This window comes from Choloepus didactylus, chromosome 18 (assembly GCF_015220235.1).
Source record: "Choloepus didactylus isolate mChoDid1 chromosome 18, mChoDid1.pri, whole genome shotgun sequence".
Taxonomy (NCBI): domain Eukaryota; kingdom Metazoa; phylum Chordata; class Mammalia; order Pilosa; family Megalonychidae; genus Choloepus; species Choloepus didactylus.
In genome coordinates, this window is record NC_051324.1 from 59,872,497 (window position 1) to 59,896,965 (window position 24,469).

The 24,469-nt window shown below is 37.0% G+C and overlaps 1 protein-coding gene across 3 annotated transcripts in view; it reads left to right on the forward strand.

Moving 5' to 3' along the window:
- NSF (N-ethylmaleimide sensitive factor, vesicle fusing ATPase) overlaps window positions 1-24,469 on the forward strand; it is a 181,828-nt gene that overhangs the window by 21,822 nt on the left and 135,537 nt on the right. The gene's annotated exons all lie outside the window — the stretch shown is intronic.

Genomic DNA, 24,469 nt, shown 5'->3' on the forward strand with positions numbered 1-24,469 from the left:
CTACAGGTGGTTTTGATATGTGCTAAATTTTGAGAACTGTTGACTTAGTATTTTGAGATCTTTAATTCCTTACAAATTGTTGAAGATATTTTTTTCCAGATTTCTTTTCAACTGTATGCTCAATCTTGTTATTTCTGGGTTTAGGGTTATCTTTTTTTCCCTTAAATATCTGTACCTATATCCAATTTTCAAACATTTAAGAAAGCATTGTCATTTCCTGCAATACAGTGAGTTAAATACTCTGACTGACCTTCCCACAGAAACAACTAAAAATGCTAGATAAAATGGTTTTTTTTTTTGCAATTTGAAAGCATGGAGTTAGCTGGTCAGAAAATAAGGAACAGGGCCCAAAACTAAGTGAAGGTGGGAATCCAGAGATGTAAGCCAAGCACTTTTGTCTTGAGGTTATTATTTGCAAAACTAGTTAGCCTGTACTTCTGCCTGAAGTGGCACAAGGAGCCGGAGCTAAAGGTGGGTAGTTTTCTGGGAGGACCTCCATAAAGATGTGATTTTAAAGGGTTGGACCTCAAAGAGACTACACTTCATGATAAGTGTAAACTAGAAATAAACTTGCTCATCCAGGGATCTGAAAGGAAAACTCCCTGTCTCAAACCTTGGTGATGATGGGAAGGGTAAAAAAAGTACCTTGAGAATTTTTATCCACAAACTGACTTTCATGCAGGTTTGAAGCCTGATTTCATTCTACCTGGACAGTCTGAAAATCTTAAGCCAATAATTTAGTTTAAAGTGGTACAAGAGTGGAGTGCCACAAAAGGTGTAAGAAGTAGTAAACACAAAACTTCCTTGGAAGACCCCAATTTCATCCTAGAACTTAGAGAATTCCTACACAAAAAGTTGTAAGAAATATGAGAATTTGCACTTCTAATATGTGGTCGGGTGATGCTGTTGTTGCTGGTCTGCAGATACTGCACTCTTGAGAATCACTGAGAATCACAAAATACACAAAGAAACAAGACACAGTAAATGAACGCTAACAGAAACAGAGCAGAATCAGGCCTGCAGAGACTTCAGATATTGGAATCGACAGACAGAGATTGTAAATTAAGTATATTTATATGATTATAGAAATAAAAAATGGACTGAAAATATGAGTGAAGAGCAAACCTATTAGAAATGACCAGTTAGATTTGAAAAAAAATCAAATAGTACTATTAAAATGAAAAATAAAATAATTGAGATTGAGAACATAATGTATAAATTTAATAACAGATGAAATATAGCTAAAGAGAGATTTAGTAAACTAGAATATCTGAAAAACTCTTCATAATGCAGTACAGAAACAGAGAAATGGAAAACAATGGAAGAGTTAAGCAAATACAGGATAGAGTAAAAAGATCTGGTCTAGTCAGAACCAAGGAAAAAAAGCATGGAAAAGAATGAGACAGAGGCAATATTTGATGAGATAATGACAAAGAACTGATGAAAAACACCAAGCCACAAATTCTGGAAGCCTAAAGAATCCCAAGAAGATAAAAAGAAATAGACACTTAAACAGCTTATAAAGAAATTTCGTAACACCAAAAGAGAAAGAGATCTTTAAAGCTGTCAGAGAAAAAAAAAGACATTACCTTCAACAGACAATTTGATTGTCAGCTAACTTCCTGACAGTAACAATAGAAGGCAGGAGACAAACACACTGAAACAAACATACTGAAACAATCCAAAATCCAGTCTTAATTTTCTAGAGAGACAGTTAAAACATAAGGATATAAAAAAGTAGAAAACAAAAGAGTGGATAAAAATATGTCATGCAAATTCCAACCAAAAGAAAAGCAGACAACAGGAACTTTAAAACAGAAGGGATCATTAGAGATGGGTCCCTAAACAATGATAAAAAGTTCAATCATCCATAAAGGTATAACAAGTCTAAACTTAAATAAGCCCAATAATTGCCTCAATATACAAAGGATAAAATGACAGAATTGTAACATGAAATACACAAATCTACCATAGTGTGGAGTTTCAAGCCTCTCTCGTAATTTATAAATCTAAGACAAAAGTTACAGCTGTAAATTAATTAAATTAAAGGAGAAACCCAGACCCTTAGTTGTACTAGCCACATTTCAAGTGTTTAGTAGCCACACACGACTAGTTACAACTGTATTGGACAGCACAGACTGTTTATTTGGATTATGTTGATATAGAAGACTTAAATAATATAATTAACAATTTTTAAATTGATAAATGTTGAACACCACACCTACATACAGATCTCTGTATAATCTGACAATGCAAGTAAATTAGAAATCTATGACAAAAACATGACTGGAAAATTGTGGGCAGGGAAAGATATCTTATACAGAATACAAAAAGCACTAAATATAAAGAAAAAATCGATTAATTAGGCTTCATTAAAATTAAGGACTTTATCAAAAGACACCACTGAGACAGTAGGAAGAAAGGCCACAGACTAGGAGAAGATAGTTTAAATTCATATTTTTGACAAGGGCTTGTATTTAGAATATATAAAGAACTATAAATCACTAACGAAAAGAAAGGACTGAAAGCTAATAGATCAGTGGACAAAAGACTCAAAACAGGAGTTTGTTTAACATGTGAAAAGATGCTAAACCTCATTAAATCATCAAGATGGTGGTTATCTGTTGAGAGTGATGTAAGGATAGTGACTAGGAGGGGGCAGTGTGGGATCCTCATGTTCTCTTTCTTGAACTGTAGTTGGTTAACCTAGGTATGTTCACTTTGTGGAAATTCATTCACTTATAATTAATGTACTTCCCTTTATATATGTGTGCTGGTTTGGATATATTATGTCCACCAAAAAGCCATATTCTTTAATGCAATCTTGTGGGGGCAGACTGATTAGTGTGTTGATAAGGGTTTGGAAACTTTTGATTAAATTATTTCCATGGAGATGTGGCCCCTGCCCATTCAGGGTGAGTCTTAATTAAGTCACTAGAGTCCTATAAGAGAGCTCACAGACAGAAGGAGCTTAGAGCAGCTGAGAGATATTTTGGAGAAAGCCATTTTGAAACACAACCTGGGAGCAAAGGACCAGCAGATACCAGCCATGTGCGTTCCCAGCTGACAGAGGTGTTCTGGACACTAATAGCCATTCTTCAGTGAAGGTATCCTCTTGTTGATGCCTTAGTTTGCACACTTTTATAGCCACAGAATTATAAAGTTGTAACCTAATATATCCCCTTTATAAAAGCCAATCCATTTCTGGTGTTTTGCATAATAGCAGCATTAGCAAACTGGAACAGTAAGTTTATTTTAAATAAGTTGATTTAAAAAAATGGTAATATCTTTCTTATACTGGGTGTTTGGTACATGATGTTGGATTCATAATGGTTCTTTGTTTGTTTGTTTGTTTTATCCCAGAGAAAGATTAATCACCCTAAAGTACTTAAAGTAGATTTATACTTGTCACTGGACTAGGTAGTCAAGATTGAAATGGCTTATGAAGAATTTAGTTTGGGGGTTGTTGCCAAAGTGATTTCTGGTGATTTTAATGATGATAGAAGTCCTAAAACATTCCCAAATAATTATATCCATAGGACCATATTTCACTGTCAACCCTGAGGCAGAAAAAAAGGCTATGTTAAAGAGCCTTTCCACCTGATTACACTTGTATGTTTTCCATCCAGTAAAGCCTCTCTAATGTTTTCCTACCTTCAAATGGTTTTTCAAAGATAAAATCATCTGTAGTGCAATTCAATGTGGTCTCCATCCGGCTTTTCCTACTTTTACTACATTCCTTAGGTTTTGTTACCTATAAGAGGAAGTCTTGTTTGAAGACTCATTCACATTCCCCAAATTCCTTTCCAATTTGAAATTTTGGGTGTTTAAGAAAAGCTTTGCACCTACTGAAGGCCTTTCCACAGTTGCTGCTTTTGAAGGATTTCTCTTTGGTGTGAATTCTCTGATTACTAATAAGGTGTGAATCCTGACTGAAGGCCTTCCCAAATTTGGGGCATTCATAGGGTTTCTCCCCAGTATGAACATGATGGTGTTTAATGAGATCTGAGCCACCCAGAAAAGATTTCCCACATCTGTTGCATACCTACACTGTGAATTCTGTGATGTCTTTAAGGGCAGAGCTCTGGCAGAAAGTTTTTCCACATTCTTTGTATTCGTATGGTTTCCTGTAAGAAGCACCTGATGTCTGGTGAAGCTGAGCTGTCTCGGAAAGTTCTGCCACACTGATTACACTGATAAGCTTTCTCTTTGTGAAAGAGAAAGGTCCTCATCCTTGCTGAAGTTTTCCCCATTTTCTTCAGATTTCTCTCCCGCATGAAGTTTCTGATGCTTTAGAAAAGCCATATGCCAAATGAAGGTTTTTCCACATTCCTTGCATTCCTAAGGTTTCTTACCACTATGGATTCTCTGATGCTGAATAAAGAGTGAATGGTGCCTGAAGGCTTTCTCACATTCAATGCACTGATAGGGTTTTTCTCATCTATCCAATGTTGAATTAGATCTGAACTTCTCTGGAAAGTTTTTCCACACTCCATACACTCATAAGGTTTTTCTTCCCTATAAATTCTTTATTGTTCAATAAGGTCCAATTCAGGAGTGTAGGCTTTTTCACATTCACGTTTCTTTCCAGTATGTAATCTCTGATGTTTAAGAAAACTGTGTGTCCATTGAAGGACTTCCCTTGTTTATAACATTAATAGGGTTTCTCTCTACTGTGGAGTCTCTGGTGTTCTGTAAGGCGTGAACGTTGCCTGAAGGGTTTTCCACATTCATTACACTTGAAGGGTTTCTTTCCAGTATGAATTCTCTGATGTATGACAAGGTGGGATCTTTGAATGTTTGTCCACGTATATAACATTCATAAGGTTTCTCTCCAGTGTGAATTTTGTGATGTATAGTAAGATCTGAGATTTGATTGAAGGCCTTCCCATACTCATTACATACATAAGGCTTCCCTCCACTGTGAATTCTCTGGTGTACGGCCAAGTTTGTGTAGGTGTAGACTTCCCACTGCAGTGACTGAGCTTAGGGGACTTTGTCAGTGACAAAGCAGGAAGCCCTGTATACCAGCTATATGCCCTTTTCATTCCCTCAGGCAGTGTGTGCACTATGGCCATTACACAGACCTGTGCTAGTGCCAGACTTGTTGGCATGTCTACCATGACTCTCATGTCTCCCCTGTCAGTGAAAACCAGGTGGCATCCAGTGAGGGCTACGTACTATTCTACCAACTGATGCAGGAGCCATCCCAATGTCTGTGACACCCCTTTAAGCCCCCAACACCTGTGAAACCCTTAAGCCCCAGGCTCCCCATTTACCTAAGAGACATCTATTTTTGGGTCTTTTTAATTGAGGAGTGGGGAGGAGTGGTTGTAGGTCCCTTTTTTTTTTTTCTGTTGAACAGTACCCTTCCACCTGGAGGCTTCCTTGTCTCCCAGCCCCGTGTACAGAACTCAGAAACCTCCTGCCTGTGTTCAGCCCCCAGTCCTTCTGCAGTCTCACTTTTTGTGAATAAGTTTATTAAGAAAAAAACATGGGCAAAGGATTTGAATAGACATTTCTCCAAAGAAAATATACAAACGGCAATAAGCACATGAAAAGAAGCTCAATATCATTAGTAATTAGGGAAATGCAGACCAAAACCACAATGAGATACCTCCTAACACCCATAAGGATGGCTATAATAATTTTTATTTAAAGGACAATAACAAATGTTGTTGAGTTTTTTAGTTTCCCAGGCTGCTCAAACAAATACCATGCAATGGATTGGTTTAAACAGTGGGAATTTATTAGTTCATGATTTAGAGGCATCATCAAGGCAATGCTTTCCTCCCAACGATTGGCGTTCTGGGTCTGGCTGCTGGCAATCCTTGGTCCTTGGCTCCTCTATCACATGGCAGTGCACACAGTGGCCTCTCCTGGTCTCTCTGTTCTCTTCCAGGTTCTGTTGAATTTCAGCTTCTTGCTTCCTGTGGCTTTATCTCTGCCACAGGAATGGATGGAATGGATTAAGTCTAAGAACATTTTTCTTGGGTACGTACAGTTCTAAACCCGCACAGCAAGGATTTAGAGAAATTAGAATTCTCATATATTGCTTGTGGGGATGTAAAATGGTTCAGCTGCTGTGGAAAACAGCTTGGCAGTTCCTCAAAAAGTTAAACACAGAATTATTATATGACCCAGCAGTTCTACTCCTAGGTGGCTTGATAGCTCATTTCTTCTTATCCCTGATTAGTATTCCATTGTGTGGCTGTATCACAGTTTATCTCTTTATTTTTGATGGACATCTTGGTTGCTTTCGGCTTTTGGCAATTATGAATAAGCATGTCCTCTTTTTCTTATAATTACAGCAATATCCTTCAAGTTGATTTTTTTTTTTTTTTTGTCTAGTTGTTCTATCAGTTGGCAAGAGAGGGGTTTGGAATCGTCAGCTGTGCTTGTAGCTTTGTCTGTTTCTCCCTTTCATTCTGTTTATTTTTGCTTCACATATTTTGAAGTTCTGTTATCAGTTGCAGACACATTTATGATGGTTATGTTTTCTTGATGAACTGACCCTTTTATCATTATGAAATGCCCTTTATCTCTGGTAATATTCTATCTCGAAGTCCACTTTATCCATTTTTAATATAGCCACCCTAGCCTTCTAAGATTTCCTGTTTCTAAGCAGATCTTTCTCCATGCATTTACTCTCAACCTATTTTTAAAATATGTCTCTTGTATTTATAAGCATCTCAGCGTATGGATGTGTCATGCTTTTTTATCCATTCAGACAATCTGTCTCTTTTATTTGGAGTGTTTAAGCCATTAACATTCAGTCTAATTACTGATGTAATTTTATTTAGGTCTACCATTTTACTGTTTGTTTTCTGTTTTTACTTATTATTTTTTTTCCTGCTACTGTTTGGATTAATAGAATGCTTTTTAGCATAATCTTTTTAACTGGTTAATCTAGGGATTTCAGTGTACAATCCTAAAATTTCATTGCCTACTTAAGTTAATATTTTGCCATTTCACATAAAATACAAGGAATTCAGCCATTTACTTCCCCAAATTTTATGTCATAGTTGTAATATGTGTTAAATTTACATGTTATAAGCCTCACTATACAATGTTATGATTTTTGCTTTAAACAGCCATGTGCAGTATATATTTTAAGGAAATTAAGAGAAAAAAATAGTCTTTATATTTACCATTTCTACTCTTCATTTTTCCTGAAGATTCAGGTTCCCATCTGGTATCATTCCCTTTGGCCTGAAGAACCTCCTTTAGCATTTCTTATGTTGCAGGTCTTTTGGCAACTAATTCTCTCACTCTCTCTTTCTCATTTGAAATGTTTTTATTTCACATTTGTTCTTTTTTTTAAATTTTATTTTGAAATAAATTCAAACTTACAGGAACAGTTGCAAAAACAATACAAAACCCATACACAGAACTCCAGCATACCCTGAGCCCCCTCTCCCGATACCCTGATCCACCAACTTTAACATCCTGTCACTCTACCATTTCTTTCTTTCCCTCCCTCCCTCCCTCGCTCCCTATCTATCATCTGTGATCTATTGCTCTGCCTTCTGAACATATCAGAGCAAGCTGTACACATCCTTGAACAAACGATATAAATTCACATCTACAATTCCCATGAACAAGAACATTCTTTTATGCAATCCCATTAAGCGCAGCTAAGAAGTTCAAGAAATTCAACATTGATACAAAGCTTACATTCTATATTTCCTTTTTTTTTTTCTTATGTCCCAGCTGTGCCCCTTTGAGCCTCCTCTCCTCCATCCTCAGATCCCATCCAGGATCATCCTTGGCATTTAACTGTCATTATCTATTTAGACTGTCTTTTTCTTTTTTTTTTTTTTTAATTGTGGAAACATATATACAGCCTAAATCTTCCCATTCCACCCCCTCCCTAGCATTCCATTAGTGGGATTAATCACATTTAGAATGTTGTAATGCTATCACCTTCCCACCATCCATTACTAGAAATTTCCCTTCACCTCAAACAGCAACCCTACACTCCTTTCTTAACTCCCCATTGCCCCTTCCCCCATTTCTCTTAACCCATACTCTACTTTCCATCTCCGTGGTCATATTCTCTGATACTTTCTTTGTGTTTACCGTGGGGCTTAAATTTAACCTCTTAAATCTATACAATCTTGTTTTTCTTTGATACCAACTTAACTTCAATAGGACACGTAAACTAGGTTCCTATACTCCTCCATTCCCCCACCTTTATGTAGTTCTTGTCAAAAATTACATATTTTACATTGAGTCCAAAACCACTGATTTGTCATTACAGTTTATGTATTTTAGATCCTGTAGGAAGTAAATAGTGGAGTTACAAATCAAAAATACAGTAATACTGTTATTTACCATGTGATCTTTACTGGACATCTTTATTTCTTCATGTGGTTCAGTCAATTGTTTAGGGTCCCTTCCTTTCAGCCTACTCAGTTCCCTTTAGCATTTCTCATAGGACTGATCTGCTGGTGATGAAGTCCCTCAGCTTTTGATTATCTGGGAATGTTTTCATCTCCCCCTCATTTTTACTTTCCAGTTGTTTGTGAATTTTCTAAGTCTCTGATGGTTATTGACTTCTATTTGTATTCCATTGTGGTCAGAGAATGTGCTTTGAATAAATTCAATTTTTTTTTTTTAATTTATTGAGGCTTGTTTTATGTCCCAGCCTATGGTCTATTCTGGAGAAAGATCCGTGATCACTAGAGAAGAATGTGTGTCCTGGTGATTTGGGATATAATGTTCTATATATCCCTGTTAAATTTCTCTTTATTTCTCTCTCCTTTCTTTGTTTCTCTGCCGATAGGGCTCCCTTTAGTATCTGAAGTAGGGAAGGTCTTTTATTAGCAAAATATCCCAGCATTTGTTTGTGTGTGAAAAATTTAAGCTCTCCCTCAAATTTGAAGAACAGTTTTGCTGGATAAAGTATTTTTGGTTGGAAATTTTTCTCTCTCAGAATTTTAAATATGTCATACCACTGCCTTCTCGCCTCCGTGGTGGCCGCTGAGTAGTCACTACTTCGTCTTATGTTGTTTCCTTTGTATGTGGTGAATTGCTTTTCTCTTGCTGCTTTCAGAACTTGCTCCTTCTCTTCAGTATTTGACAGTCTGATCAGAATATGTCTCGGAGTGGGTTTATTTGGATTTATTCTATTTGGAGTTCATTGGGCATTTATGCTTTGTGTATTTATATTGTGTAGAAGGTTTGGGAAGTTTTCCCCAACAATTTCTTTGAATACTCTTTCTAGACCTTTACCTTTCTTTTCCCCTTCTGGGACACTAATGAGTCTTAAATTTGGACATTTTATTTTGTCTATCGTATCCCTGAGATCCATTTCAACTCTTTCAATTTTTTTCCCCATTCTTTCTTTTGTTCTTTCATTTTCTGTTCTGTGGTCCTCGAGGACGCTGAGTCGTTGTTCAACTTCCTCTAATCTTGTATTATGAGTATCCAGAGTCTTTTTAATTTGGCCAACAGTTTCTTTTATTTCCATAAGATCTTTTATTTTTTTATTTACTCTTGCAATTTCTTCTTTATGCTCTTCTAGGGTCTTCTTTATGTCCTTTATATCCTGTGCCATGCTCTCATTGTTTGTCTGTAGTTCTTTGATTAATTGTGCCAAGTACTGTGTGTCTTCGGATCTTTTGATTTGGGTGTTTGGGTTTAGGTTCTCCATATTGTCTGGTTTTATCATATGCTTTAAGATTTTCTGTTGTTTTTGGCCTCTTGGCATTTGCTTTACTTGATAGGGTTCTTTCAGGATATAAAATATACTGATCTCTAATTTGTCAGATCTGCAGCTTGGTGGCGTACACTTTCTTTAACTAACCAGCAGATGGCATCCACAAGTCACCTATTTCCCTCAAGTCAGTTCTCCCCAACTTTGTCTTTGTGGTGTGTGGGGATCTGATTCTTGTGGAGTTCAGTTGGTGCACCAAGTTTGGGTGTGTTGTTGGTGCTGTCTGCCCTGAATGTGGGGCGTGTGTCTGAGTGGTTAGGGAGGCAGGGGAGCTTTAATAATCAAACCTCCCAGGTGTTCCCAGAGATTTAAGGCTGTTGCAAGAGTCTAAGCTTTCATTTCAGTCTTGCCACAGATTGTCTCTGCCGCTGACCCACAAGTCCTTGGTATTGGTGTAGGGTCCCTGGGATTTCCGAGCAGGCCTCCCTTCTTAGCCGTGCTCTTCCAGGACCTCTGCTGAGGGAAGGTTGTGCCACATCACAAGTTTGCGCGGGCCCTCCAGGGAAGCCCTGGGCCGCCAGGCTGTACAGGGGTGTTCCCAGCCTGCTTTAAAGATGGGTGAATGGGCCATGTTAATTTCCCCCTTTTCGCACAGCTCCGCCTTCCCAGCTCCAGGACAGTTAGCTGTGGGTGCACTAAAGGCCGCTGTCCACGGCTGATATTGTGAAGTGTGCACAGTGCTGCAGGAATCACTTCCTGTCACACTGGTACCCTTGGCCTGGCTCTGAGCTATAGCTCCGGCCCGGGCGGGTGCGTCTCCAGCCCGCTGGGGAGATGGCTGCAAGGGACGCGGTTTCTTTCTCCTTTTGGCTCCCCTCTGCCCCCCCTGGCCCCAGGACAATCAGCAGCAGGCTGTCCTCCATGCCAGACACTGAGATGTTGGCCCAGCCTGCTCCTGCCGTGCTTCACTGCACGGTTCTCACCATCCTGACCGCAGCCGCGTCCATTTTTTTTTTTTTTTTAAAAAAAAAGAACTAGTCCTTCTCCAACGCCAACCCATGGTTTCCCCACACCGCAGTGCAGCCGCGGGACTTTCAGCTGGCTCACTCACTTGTTTCAGAATGCAGACTCCTGGTTTCACCAAATGCACAGTCCCTGTAGATTTAGCAGACCTTGTCCGGCTGGTGCATCGCTGGAACTGGTGTTCTGGGTCACTTTCTGGCTTTTATCTAGTATTTTTCATGGAGGTGTTGTTTTGCCTGGTCTTACCTAGCTGCCATCTTAGGTTCTCCCCACATTTGTTCTTGAAGAATATTTTTTCTGGATATAGAATTTGGGGGTTACTGTTATTTTTTTAAGCATTTTGAACATGTCTTTTCACAGATTTCTGGTTTCAATTTTTTTTTTTCTGACAAGTCAGTGGTTTTTTTTTAATTATCTTTCCTTTGGATTTATTGTCTTATTTTTATAAGGCTGCTTCAAAATTTTTCTCTTTATCTTTGGTTCTAAGTAGTTTGTCTGTGATGTGCTTTAGTGTGGATTTCTTGGTATTTATCCTGCATGGAGTTTGCTGAGGTTCTTAAAAAAACAAAAACCAAAAAACAAAACCAGCTTTATTGAGGTATAATTCATATGCCATGTAATTGACTCATTGTATAACTTAGTAGTTTTTAGTATAGTCACAGTTATATGTAACAGTTTTTACAGTCAATTTTAGATAATGTTTCACCACAAAGAGAAACTCCATATCCTCATCGCCTAAAACTCCATTCCCCTAGCCTTAAGCCACCACTAATCTACTTGAGATGTTGCTATTCTGGACATTTCATGTAAATGAATCATATAGTGTAGTCCTTTGTGATTGGCTTCTTTCACCTTAGCAAAATGTTTTTTCAAGTTTCATCCACAGTGTAGCATGCCACTATTTCATTCCTTTTTGTGGCTGATTAATATTTCATCATGTGGATATACCACATTGTATAGATGTACCATGTATCCATTGATGGAAGTTGAGTTGTTTCCACCTTTTGGCTGTTGTGAATAGTGCTACTATGAAAATTTGTGTACAAGTTTTTGTTTGAACACCTACTTTCAATTCTTTTGGTTATATACCTAGTGGTGGAATTGCTGGATTATGTGGTAATCCTATGTTTACCTTTTTGAGGAATTGCCAAACTGTTTTCCATAGCAGATGTACCATTTTACATTCCTACAAGTAATATATTAGGATTCTGATTTTTCCACATCCTTTCCAACATTTGTTATTGTCCATTTAAAAAAAAAATTATTGTAGTAATTTTAGTGGGTGTGAAGTGGTGTCTTGTGGTTTTGATTTGCATTTCCCTAATGACTAATGATGTTGAGCATCTTTTCATTCGCTTGTTGGCCATTTATAGATATTCTTTGGAGACATGTTTAATCAGTCCTTTGCCCATTTTTTTAATCGGTTGTTTATCTTCATTGTTCAGTTGTAAGAGTTCCTTCTATGTTCTGGATAGTAAACCCTTATCAGAAATATGATTTGCAAATGTTTTCACTCGTTATGTGGTTTGTCCTTTTACTTTCTTGATCATTTCCTTTGAAGCACAAAAACTTTCAATTTTGATGCAGTCCAATTTATCTAGCTTTTCTTTGATTGCTTGTGCTTTTGGTGTCATATCTAAGAAATCGTTAAGAGTTTCATAGTTTTAGCTCTCACATTTAGGTCTTTGATCCATTTGGAGTTAATTTTTGTGAATGATATGAGATATGGGCCCAACTTCATTGCTTTGCATGTGTCTGTCCTATTGCCCCAGCACCATTTGTTAAAAATTCTGAGTTCTTAAATCTGTACATGTATATCATTCATCAAATTGAGGATATTTCTACCATTATTTTTTCAAATATTTTCCCTGCCACATTATTTGTCTCTTGTTTTCCTGGGAGTCCAATTACACATACGTTTGACCTTTTGATATTATCCAACAGGTCTCTCAGGCTTTGTTTATTTTTTAAAAAAATAACTTTAAAAAAAAAAACCTTAAAAAAATAACTTCTTCAGATTGGTTTGCTGTGTCTTCACATGTCTAGTAATTTTTTATTTCATGTGTGGGATATTATGAATGTTATACTGAATGTTTGGATTTTATTGTCTTCTTTTAAAGAATGTATAAATTTGTTTTGTTAAATTACTTATGAATTGGTTTTATCTTTTCATGACTTTTTGTTTGTTTTTTTACTTTGAAAATCTTTATTGGCCATTTGTAGTTCTTCATTTGCAAATGTCTGTTCACGTTCTTGGCTGGTGTTTTCCTTTGGGTGATCACCTATTCTCTTATATACTAATTAAATAACACTTTTCTTGTCTCTGTAGGTATATTCCCTCAGTATATTACTTAACCTAGTTTGTTAATATACAGAAGGGTTTGATCCTTTTGTGCTTAGAAATAATATCTGATTCCTTGATTAGATAGTTACTGGTATTTTCTTAGAGAAGTCTCAATGTATAAATGCCTGCCTACCTAGGATTGGTATTATCTGATTAAGCAGGACTTTATTGGTTTGTACTAAGGGAACAGTCCATTTCCTACAGGTTCTCTTACTTGGGATTATGAAAACTGTAACACAGTAGTATGTTCCTTGAACTACTTCACCCAATATATGGTGTGCTGGTTTGGATATATTATGTCCCCCCAAAAAGCCATGTTCTTTAGTGCAGTCTTCTGGGGGCAGACTGATTAGTCTGTTGATTAGGGTGGAACCTCTGATTGAATTATTTCCATGGAGGTATGAACCCCGCCCATTCAGGGTAGGTCTTGATTGGTTCACGGGAGTATTTAAGAGAGCCAGGAGCCAATACAGGTGCTGACACTTGGAGATGCTTGGAGATGCACACCAAAAGATGTTTGGAGATGCTAAGCTAAGAGATGAAGCCCAGAGTTTGCCCTGGAGAAGCTAAGAGAGGACTGCCTAATGCTTAGAGAGAAAAGCCTTGGGAGAACAAGAAAAGATTCACAGAGAGAGAAGATGAGAGACACGTTTTGGAGAAAGCTATTTTCAAATGCAACCCAGGAGCAAAGGACCAGCAGATGCCGGCTGCATGTCTTCCCAGCTGACAGAACTGTTGGACACCATCAGCCTACCTTCAGTGAAGGTATCCTCTTATTGATGCCTTAGTTTGGACACTTTTATGACCTTAGGACTGTAAATTTGTAACCAAATAAACCCCCTTTATAAAAACCAGTCCAGTTCTGATATTTTGCATAATGGCAGCATTAGCAAACCAGGACACATGGTAATGAGCAAAACACACATTGATAGTTCCTTTGTGGGGCAAAACATTTTATAATGCAAACAAAATGACATAATTTCTCAGGCTGCCCTACCCTGAAAATACCAAATCATATTTCCTCCCTGAGTTCTTAACTAGAGTGGGTCTTAGAGTGGTACCACTGGGTTTTCCCAGCCCCAGGCAGAGACTTTCATTTCAGCCCAATCTCCTCTGGTCTCATGCCTTGGAGACAGACTCTGATTCTGTATAGGGTTATTGAGGCTTATTTTGAAGCTTTCTTAAGTCTTGAGTAGCCTTTATGTTGGTAATAGGTTAGCTTTACTACTAAGGCCTCACCCTTCTGGGGTTTTATTGAATGTCCCAGGTATTAATTGAGGTCTCTATACTTTGGCTGATAGGAATTTGAACATCTCCTAGTCTGGTGTGATCTCTGAGAATTGTTCAGCTTATAGTGCCTTGGAAGCTGTTCTTTGCCTGGCCTCGAAGAGTTTCTTACTATGCATGTGCAGATTGGTATTCGGCCAAAGACTCGGGGACCCTATGGACATTTCTGGAGCTGTTTCCTCTTCAAATTCCAGCCACTTTGGCCTCCTTGTCCCCTCATCTCATGAGACCATGAGCCATTTTCTCTTCCTGTGCAGCTGGCTGGAAAATTGCTTCCAGGGAGAAAGCCAGGATAACTATAAGATATACCTCATTTAATCCCTTCTCTCAACAATCACCATCTGCACGGACTCTTGTCCAGTGTCTAAAAATTGTTTTATATATTTTTGTACAATTTTCTTGTTGTTTCAGGCAGAGAGCAAGTCTCATACCAATTATTCTTTCTTGTGCAGAAGCAAAAGTTCTCATAATTTACCTTTGCTCTTTGTTCTTATAATCCATTGATCAAAACCCTGGACTAGAGAAGGGATGAATGGCACCCTGTACCCTTACCACTTGCAACAACCATATTTATGAGATGCTGTTATTATTCCTACTTTATAGAGAAGGAAGTTGAGGCTAAAGAATATTTCATGACTTATTTAAGATCACACAAATCGTAAGTGGCAGAGCCAGGAAATGAATCCAGGCTGTCGGAGGGCAAAACCTAATGGGCTTAACGACTTTATTATACTGCTTCTCCAATATCTTTGCATATTTGTGCAAGCATTCTGGATGTTCTGAGGGTAGACTTCAAGAAGGTGAATTGCTGTGTCAAAGGGTATGAACAAATATTTTGATAGATACTGCCAAATTATCTTCCAAAAACTCACAATTTTGTATCACATTTTATTGTAGAATATAACATATATACATAAAAGTGATAACTTTCCAAGTGCAATTTAACAAGTAGTTAAGACAGCAAATTTCAAAGAATATTATAGGTTACAATTCCACAGTTCCAGTTATTTCCTTATTATGAAACATAACATATATACAAAAAGGTACTATCTTCCAAAACATGATTTAACTAGTAGATATTTAAGAAATTTCCAAAGTTATTATGAGTTATAATACCATAGTTTCAGTCATTTCCTTATTGTGAAATTTAACATATATACAAAAAGGTATAGCTTTCAAATTACAATTTAAGAAGTAGTATGTAACAGATTTCAAAGGATATTATAGGTTACAGTTTCGTCATTTCAATTTTTTCCCTCTAACTACTCTAATACCCTAGCTACTAAGGAAAAGGCAATTATATAAAGATTCAGTGTTCATAATCCTTTGTTATATACCATCTTGCATGTTGCTACCTCTTCCTCTAGTTCAATCACTTTCCCAGTCATCAGGGACGTCTAGGAAGTGATCACCCTAACCTGTTCATGTTGAAAAGGGGTGTCAACTTTATAAGCAAAGGGGACATATCTAGTTGATGTTCTTGAAGAGGCTATTGCTTCTACATTTTTGAACTTAGCTGGCATAGGGCTACTCTGAAGGATTTAAGTTTCTGATGAATAAACTTAGTGTGTCAAACTTTGATAGAGTATGGTATTACTATTAATTATAATCCCTAGTACGCAATGTGTAGATTTTTCCCATGTATCCTTCTGTTGTCAACTCTGTGCCAGTGACATACCTTAGCAGTATATCATGCAGGCACCCATCTGTATTTGTGGTGCTGAACTGTGGGAAACATGCCTTTAAACAACCCTTAAATTCCTTCAAATTCACCTTCAAACAGCTCTGATACTTATAATCCCATTACAAACGATTGTCACCCATATCCATCACCACACCTTTGAATTCACCATCATTAACATATCTGAACATATTAGACTATCATTCCCCATCACTATCTACTGTCCATCACTAGGTCACCAATATTCTTACATTATAAGACATTGATTTTACATGTTCAGATAGTTCACAGAAGTGGTAACATACAATATCTTTCCTTTTGCGTCTCACAGCAATTTATAGTGTCTCTGTTCTGGTTTGCCAAAGCTGCCATTATGCAAAATACCGGAAATGGATTGGCTTTTTATAAAGGGGATTTATTAGGTCTCAAATTTACAATTCCAAGGCCATAAAAATGTCCAAACAAAGGCATCAACAAGAGGATACCTTCACTGAAGAAAGAACAATGGCTTCTAGAACACTTCTGTCAGCTGGGAAGGCATGAGGCTGGTGTCTGCTGGTCCCTTGCTCACGGGGTGCATTTCAAAACGGCTTTCTCCTAAATGTTTCTGGCCTTCTGTCTCTCTTAGCCTCTCTCAGCTCTCTGCTTGGTTCTCCTGGGGTGTTTCTCTCTAAGCATCTGAGAGTCCTCTCTTAGCTTCTCTGCAGCAAACTCTGGGCTTCATCTCTTAGCTTAGCATCTCCAAATGTCCTTCTGTCTGCATTTCCCAGCATCTCCAAGCATCTGGGCTTGTGTCGGCTCTTAGCTTCTCCCAGGGCAAACTCTCTTATTACATAGCTTAGCTTCTCTCCAAGTCGTCTCTGTCAGCTTCTCTGAGCTCCGTCTCTCCATGAGCTCTTTTAAAGGACGTCAGTGATCTAATTAAGACCCACCCATAATGGATGCGGTCACATCTCCATGAAAATAATTTAATCAAAGGTCTTACCCACAGTTGGTTGAGTCACATCTTCATGGAAACTCAATCAAAAGGTACCACCTTAATCAAAAGACAAATAAGTCTGTCCCCACAAGACTGCATTAAAGAACATGGCTTTTCTGGGGACATAATATATCCAAACTGGCACAGTCACTTACAGTGTGTGAGAATACCCTTTCCTAACTCCCATCTGGGGGTTTTTTGTTCAACCTCTACCCTCCCTAGGATTTGATTAGTCCCTGCACTGAGCCCTCACTCCCAGTAGAGACTTGTGAGTTGTTACATTCCTCAATTGTGTTGGTATGGGTAGAAAAAAAAGGTAGCTATTTGGAAAAATGACATGGATTTTGTCATTGGAAAAGATAGATTTCAATCTCAGCTTGCAAATTAATTGCTAATATGACCTTGGGTAAATCTTTTTCGCCTCAGTTTCCTCATCTGTAGGTTTTGTTTTTTTAATTTCAAAGAAAATGCATGTTCAGTATAAAAAAATTAGAACTAAAAAAACAACAATAAAAGTAATCTATAGTCTCACCACTCTTACAAATATATTATGGTATATATTCTTCCATATTTTTTAAATTGTTTTTTTTCCCCTTCAAAAGACCAAAATGGAAACTTCTTTTTTTTTTTTTTTTTCAGTATAAATTTATAAAGGAATTTTAAGACCCTAAGGGATGTCAGGAGTTTCCTCTATCTGAATAGAGATGGAGACTGTTAAGAGCTCTTTGAGAGATTACTATGGGATATACAAGTTTAACTTATTTCTGGCACATCACGTCTAGTCCACCTGACTTCAGAATTAATATTCCAGGAGTCTATAGCATAGAAGGATTCCTTGGACTCTGAAGACAGGTATTACTAATGGTCTTTCTTGTGCTGTTCTAGAGCAGCACTATCCAATGAAACTTTCTGCAGTGATAACCACTTGAAATGTGACTAGCACAAGTGAGGAACTCAGTTTTTATTTTTATTTAATTTTAATAGCCAGATGGGTCTGGTGCTACTTTATTGAGTAGCACAGTTCTAGAATGTTATTTTTCAGATCCTCGGACGAGAAATAATTGTCTGAGTGAGACTTGTCAGCTGAGCAGGCCGAGAAGTTCATTTTTCTGGCTTCACTTCCTTGTAGAGTATTTGTGCATCTCTAGAGAATTGTAACCAAGGGCTGAAGCGCCACAGAGGAAGAATCAGTGGATTCACAGGTGTTGCAGTTAGGATGAGGGTAGCTTTTTGTTAATAAGCTCTTTAATTAGGTCCTTCATTCTGTGTTTTCCTTTCTGTTATTTTGTCCCACTAAATTCTTTAGTACACAATAATCATATACTTAATCCAATTTTTAAAGTGGACTTTTGGACAAATGTATGTTATTTAAATTCTAAAAGTATACAGTGTTGCCCAGAGGAGTCCTGGTTAGATCGTGCGCCACCTGCCCCACCCCCCCCTTTATGGTCAACAGAAGCAAATTCTCTTTTGCACTTGCGACTCTAATAAGTACTGATAAAATTATTCCTACCAAGGGTTCTGTTAAAGATTTGTTGAAATTTTCATTCTGGTAAGTAGCAATGAGTTCCTGATTTTTGACATTTAATGTAGTTAAAATGAAAACATTTCTGAAGTCTTCAGTTAAAAGTTCTAGTAAATCAGACAACTAAACTTACATGAAACTGCTTATAAATTTCATATTTTGTTAATAGCTGCATAGCTGTAGTGGCTGGCTTTTGTTGTTGCTTCCTAGAAGCAAGGTCAATGTTAGAAAAATGGTGGCTTTTCCCTTGGCATTACTGTGGTAATTAAACAGTTACTATTTATAGGAACTTACACTTTGATGAGAAAATGAGCTACCCTGCTTGGTTACTGTAAAAACACAGATGCTCCTAGATCCCAGCAGGGGTGCCTTTGCCCAGAGCATGTTTTAGTTGGCCGGGCAAATGCCTTCACTCTTTTTTATGAAGGACACCACTTCCTTGGCAAATAAACAGGTTTACAAATCAAAGGTTAGTCTAACATTTTGTATATTTTTTATTACTTTGGCTCTATCAGTTCTGTGTATTTTGAAGTATTAGATCATTTTGTTAAATTATATCACTTCCTAAATAACCTTGAAATGATCAGTCCTTTGTGTATCTGTTCTTTGAATTGTTTATTTTGCAGTTGAGATAGATTTGTTTTTATTCACGAGTTCATTTATTCAACAAATATTTAGTGAGTACTCACTGTATGCCAGACCTGTCCTAACGCCAGGAAACATAGATGGGAACAAGATATAGTCTCAGTCCTTGAGAAGCTTACAGTCTTATGTGCACTGCAAGCATGTAAACAGACAATAAAAATACAATTGGGTAAATTTTTTTCATTTAAATTTATTATAATTAGTTTAGTGGGGAGGGGTATCTGGGAAGGCTTCTTAGAAAAATCGGTGTCTAAATTGAGAATTGAAGAATGAGTAGAAGTTGACCAGGCAAAGGGGCAAAGAGTTGGGAGGGAGAGAAAAGTATAAAAGGAAGAAGCTTGCAGGTGAAAGAGAGCCCAGGGTAGGTGGGAAACGGAAAACTTTCTGCACGTTTGTCAGATGGCTGGTCAAGCTGTGAGCTTGGGGCGAAAATGCCATCTCATTCAGAAAGCAAAGCTGTGACCCAGACTTTTTCATCCCATGCTCTAAATTAGTGATTTCAAAACAGTTTTGATCATGAATCCCGTAAGTAAAAAATGTTTTGATCATGTATCCTCAATATATGCATATTGATTTATAATTGATATGCTGATAGTTTGTATAAATACAATAAAACATAAACAAAAAAAGAAATAACGAGGATGTACTAAAGATGAACTCTGCAATATTTTCATAATCATTTTAATTTTATTTGCTAAAAATATAGAAAGGAAAGTGATGCTTCATTAATCTTTATAATCTTGATTTATCATTTTGTGATATAACTATTCAGAGGTCTAATTCTAAATTCAATATATTTAAAACATTTTTTTGAAGATATAGATGAAACATAAAATTTTAACCATTTTTAAGTGTACGATTCAGTGGTATAGATTACATTCACAGTATCTTCACCACCACCCACTACTGAAACTTTTTTGTCATCCCAACTATTAAGCAATAACTTATCCATTTCCCCTTTCCCCAGCCCCTGGTAATCTCCAATCCACTTTTTGTCTCTATGGATTTACTCACTCTAGATATTTCATAAAGTGGAGTCATGCAGTATTTGTCCTTTTGTGTCTGACTTATTTCACTCAGCATATTTTCAAGGTTCATCCTTATTGTAGCATGTATCAGAATTTCATTCCTTTTTAAAAAAAAAAATTGCTGTGGTAGCAGTTCCCATTTTAACCACTTTCAAGTATATAATTCAGTGGTGTTAATTACATGCACAATGTTGTGCTTCCATCACTACCATCTATTACCAAAACTTTCCTACCACCCTCCAAAAACCCTGTAATCATTAAGCCTTAACTACCCATTCCCCATCCCCACCTAAGCCCCTAATAACCTGTCATCTTCTTTCTATCTCTGTGAATTTGCGTATTCTGGTTTTTTTTTCATGTAAGTGAGGTCATAGAATATGTGTCCTTTTGTGTCTGACTTAGTTCATTGAATGTGATGTCTTCAAGGTTCACCTTGTAGCATGTTGTAGAACTTCATTCCTTTTTATGGCTGAATAATATTACATAGTGTGTATATGCCACATTTTGTTTATCCATTCATCTGTCACAGACATTTGCGTTGTTTCCATCTCTTGGCTCTTGTGAATAGTGCTGGTTTGAACATTAGTATAGAAGTATTTATTCAAGTCCCTGCTTTCAAGTTGGGTTTATATCTAGAAGTGGAATTGCTTGGTCATATGGTAATTCTGTGTTTAACTTTTTTGAAGATCCGTCAAACTGTTTTCCATAGTGGCTGCACTACTTTTCATTCTCACCAGCAACATCTTGTCAACACTTGTGGGTTTTTTGTTTGTTTGTTTTTTGTTTTTTTAGTAATAGCCATACTAGTGGATATGCAGCAATATTCCATTGAAGTTTTGATTTGCATTTCCCTAATGACTGATGATGTTAAACATCTTTCTATGTGCTTGTTGACCATTTGTACATCATCTTTGGAGGAATGTCTGTTCAAGTCCTTTGTCCATTATTAAATTAGATTGTTTGCCTTCTTATTAAGTTGAATTAATTTTATTTTGGTACTTTGTTTTAATGGCTGCCAAACCTAGATTAAAATGGAGGAATTTGACTACGCTTTGAAAATCATAATACTCTCCTTTTTTCAGACTTATCCATATTTTGGAAACATTTTGTTGAAATGCAGCTGGTCAATTTCCATCAGTTTTTTTGCAGCCTAATCAGAATGTATTGCATTTTTATAGTGCAAATAAACGTGTTCAAAAATCACTGAAAGTCTTTCATTTGAATGATTTTTTAAAAGGTTGTAAAATTCTGCTTCTCATTTTTTTAAAAACATACAGATAGGAGAGTTTTTTATTTTGTTTTTTGTTTCTTTGTTTTTAGGTAACATACATTTTTTTCATTAGCAGAATCACTTAGTAATGGAAATGTTTCCAAATACCCATTTTTGAAATGCTTGCTTCATTAACACAAAGTATTTCTTTACTTTTTGTTTTTATTTTGTAAAAGCAGTTTCTAACATATTATTAAAATGTTTTTGTCTTCTAGAGAAGAGTGAGTTCTTTTTTAATATCTTCTTGGTAGCATATTACTTACAACCTCTTCTCATCACAAAAATATTTAGCCAATTTTGAACACTAGTTTTTTTATAAAAGAGAATTGTGTAGCTCATCTATGTTTAACAAATCTTTTAAGTACCCTACTTGTGGTAACCATTGAACCATGTGTGGTTAAAAAAGATTTCAATTGTTACTTCCTATCTCTTTACAGAGTGCAGGGAAGATTCTACTATGTTGTAAAGGTCTTGTTTTGTTAAAATTAATCTGAGAGACATCCCGAGGCACTTTGTGTGGATCCCTTTGGCTCTGACTTCTTTGCAGCAATAGTTTACTCATAATGGAGCAGTGAATGGTTTTCACCTAAGTTGCTGTCTTTTTAACTCTATTCTGGAATTCTTTGCTTTATTCCAATGAAAGCAGCCATCCCATCAGTGCTTACATTTCACAATTTTCCCATAAAGCACATTGTTTTATTTACAGTTTTCAGTACAACTTTTCTTTAGTAGCTCACAAAAATGTAGTTCTTGGTGTACTTTATTATTACCCAGTAAATACTCCCTAAGATGAAAGAAACATGTATCTTTTGATGCAACTGTAGAGCAAACGCCCACGCTCTGTAATTTGTCCTGATATTTTCAGCTCTCTGGGGTTTTTTAAGAGCTTTTAACTGTATTTACCAATAAAAGGATACATTTTAGTTTTTTGCCAGATTGTTTTCCATGTATCATTTCAGCCATTTTTATTATGGTCTGTGGTTTCCTGTGCTTTCTCTTAGGAAACCTTTGGAGTTTCTTCATTTATTTAGCTTTAATGCGATTTTCTGAAGTGCTGCATTGAATAGCATGTGGCTTTAAATACAGGTGGAAAAATTATAGAGGTTTTTCTCTTGCTGTCGATACTTGGTTTTTAAAGGCCTGGAAGGTTATGACTTTGTTAGTGTTCTGGTTTGCTAGAGCTTCTGTTACGCAAAATACCAGAAATGGATTAGCTTTTATAAAGGGGATTTATTAGGTTACACATCTACAGTTCTAAAGCCACAAAAGTGTCCAAACTAAGGCATCAACAAGAGGATACCTTCACTGAGGAAACACCGATAGCGTCTGGAACACCTCTGTCAGCTGGGAAGGCACATGGCTGGTGTCTGCTGGTCCTTTGCTCCTGGGTTGCATTTCAAAATGGCTTTCTCCAAAATGTCTCCAGCCTTCTTTCCCTCTTAGCTTCTCTCAGCTCTCTGCTTGGTTCTCCTGGAGTGTTTCTAAACATCTGGGAGTCCTCTCTTAGCTTCTCTGCAGCAAACTCCGCAGCAAAATCTCTTAGTTTAGCATCTCCAGACGTCTTTTTGTCTGCATCTCCCAGCATCTTCAAGCATCTGGGTCTGTGTTGACTCTTAGCTTCTCTCCAAAATGTCTCTCTCAGCTTCTCTGAGCTTCTCCTCTCTGTGAGCTCTTAAAGGACTCCAGTGATCTAATTAAGACCTACCCAGAATGGGCGGGGTCACATCTCCATGGAAATAATTTACTCAAAGTTCTGACCCAAAGTTGAGTGAGTGACATCTCCATGGAAACACTCAATCAAAAGGTTTCACCCAACAAGATTCGATTAAAAGATCATGGCTTTTCTGGGTTCCATAACAGTTTCAAACTGGCACAGTTAGTATCATTATGCTATATTTTAAGGCATAATATATACACTTAGGGTAAGGTTCATCTTTAACAAAAATGGGTATAAAATGAATCTAAATAAAAGTGCTAATATTTTCTTCTGGCACCTCAAAAGATCACCCTGTAAAACCTTTTGGAGGCATATATCTCCCTTGGGAGAGTGCCATTCTGCACAATTGGGATAAGTATGTTGAAACTAGCCCATTGGAACTAGCCTTTAAATTAAACAAAAGCAAAAGAAAAAAGTAATTTATTTTCACCTATAAATTTGCATTTGGGAGACAAATTTTAGAAGAATCAGCTTTGGCTTGAGGTTTGAAGAATGAGCACTGTGGTCAAAAACAGCCTGTGAGTGGGGGTGTCCATCTCACTCACTCGGAAACCCAGAAAATAATGGAAGGGTTATTAGTTAAATTGTGTCATTAAATTAGTATTGCAAGGATAAATGATATGAAGGAATGTTTTGCTAGTAGCTCTTGACCAAAAAGACTTTTAATTGCTGGGTTTAAAAAAATATACCCTATAATTATTTTTGTTAAGAGGTATTTGGAAGATGGTTTTTCTCAATATATAGGAGAGATGGTTCATAGCCACTTGAGAGTTCTCATAAAAATATATTTTTTCATGTTATACTTTATAAAATTATTGCATTTCTTTCATTGGATTTGTACCAGTGAAGATTTTTCTTTGGAAGAATTTATTGGCTCATCATCTGTGTCCAGGAGTTTTCTCAAGGTCTTTAACTTTGTTGTCAGGTGTCTATATCAAGTTGTTTATTAGTCCATCTGTCACTCTCACCTTTGCTTTCTCTGTGATACTTTTGCTCTCTTTTAGAGCAGAAAAACTTCCTCCATTTGGTGTTGTGACAAGGGAGAGTGCATTTCTTCTAGTGCTGGTATGTTAAAAGCCCACGGGCAGGATTGGAGTATATGTGATTGGGAGCCCCACAAAATCACATGGAATGGGGAAGGAGCAGTTTCCCAAAGAAAGGGTCGCAGTTACCACAAAAAAGAAAGGATGCTGGGAGTAAAAAACAATAGATGTTTACTACAGAATTTTACAGCATTTTTGGTGATGAGGAATAGAGGACAGCAGGAGCATAAAATATCTTTAAGGTAATAAAACATGACTTAATTTTA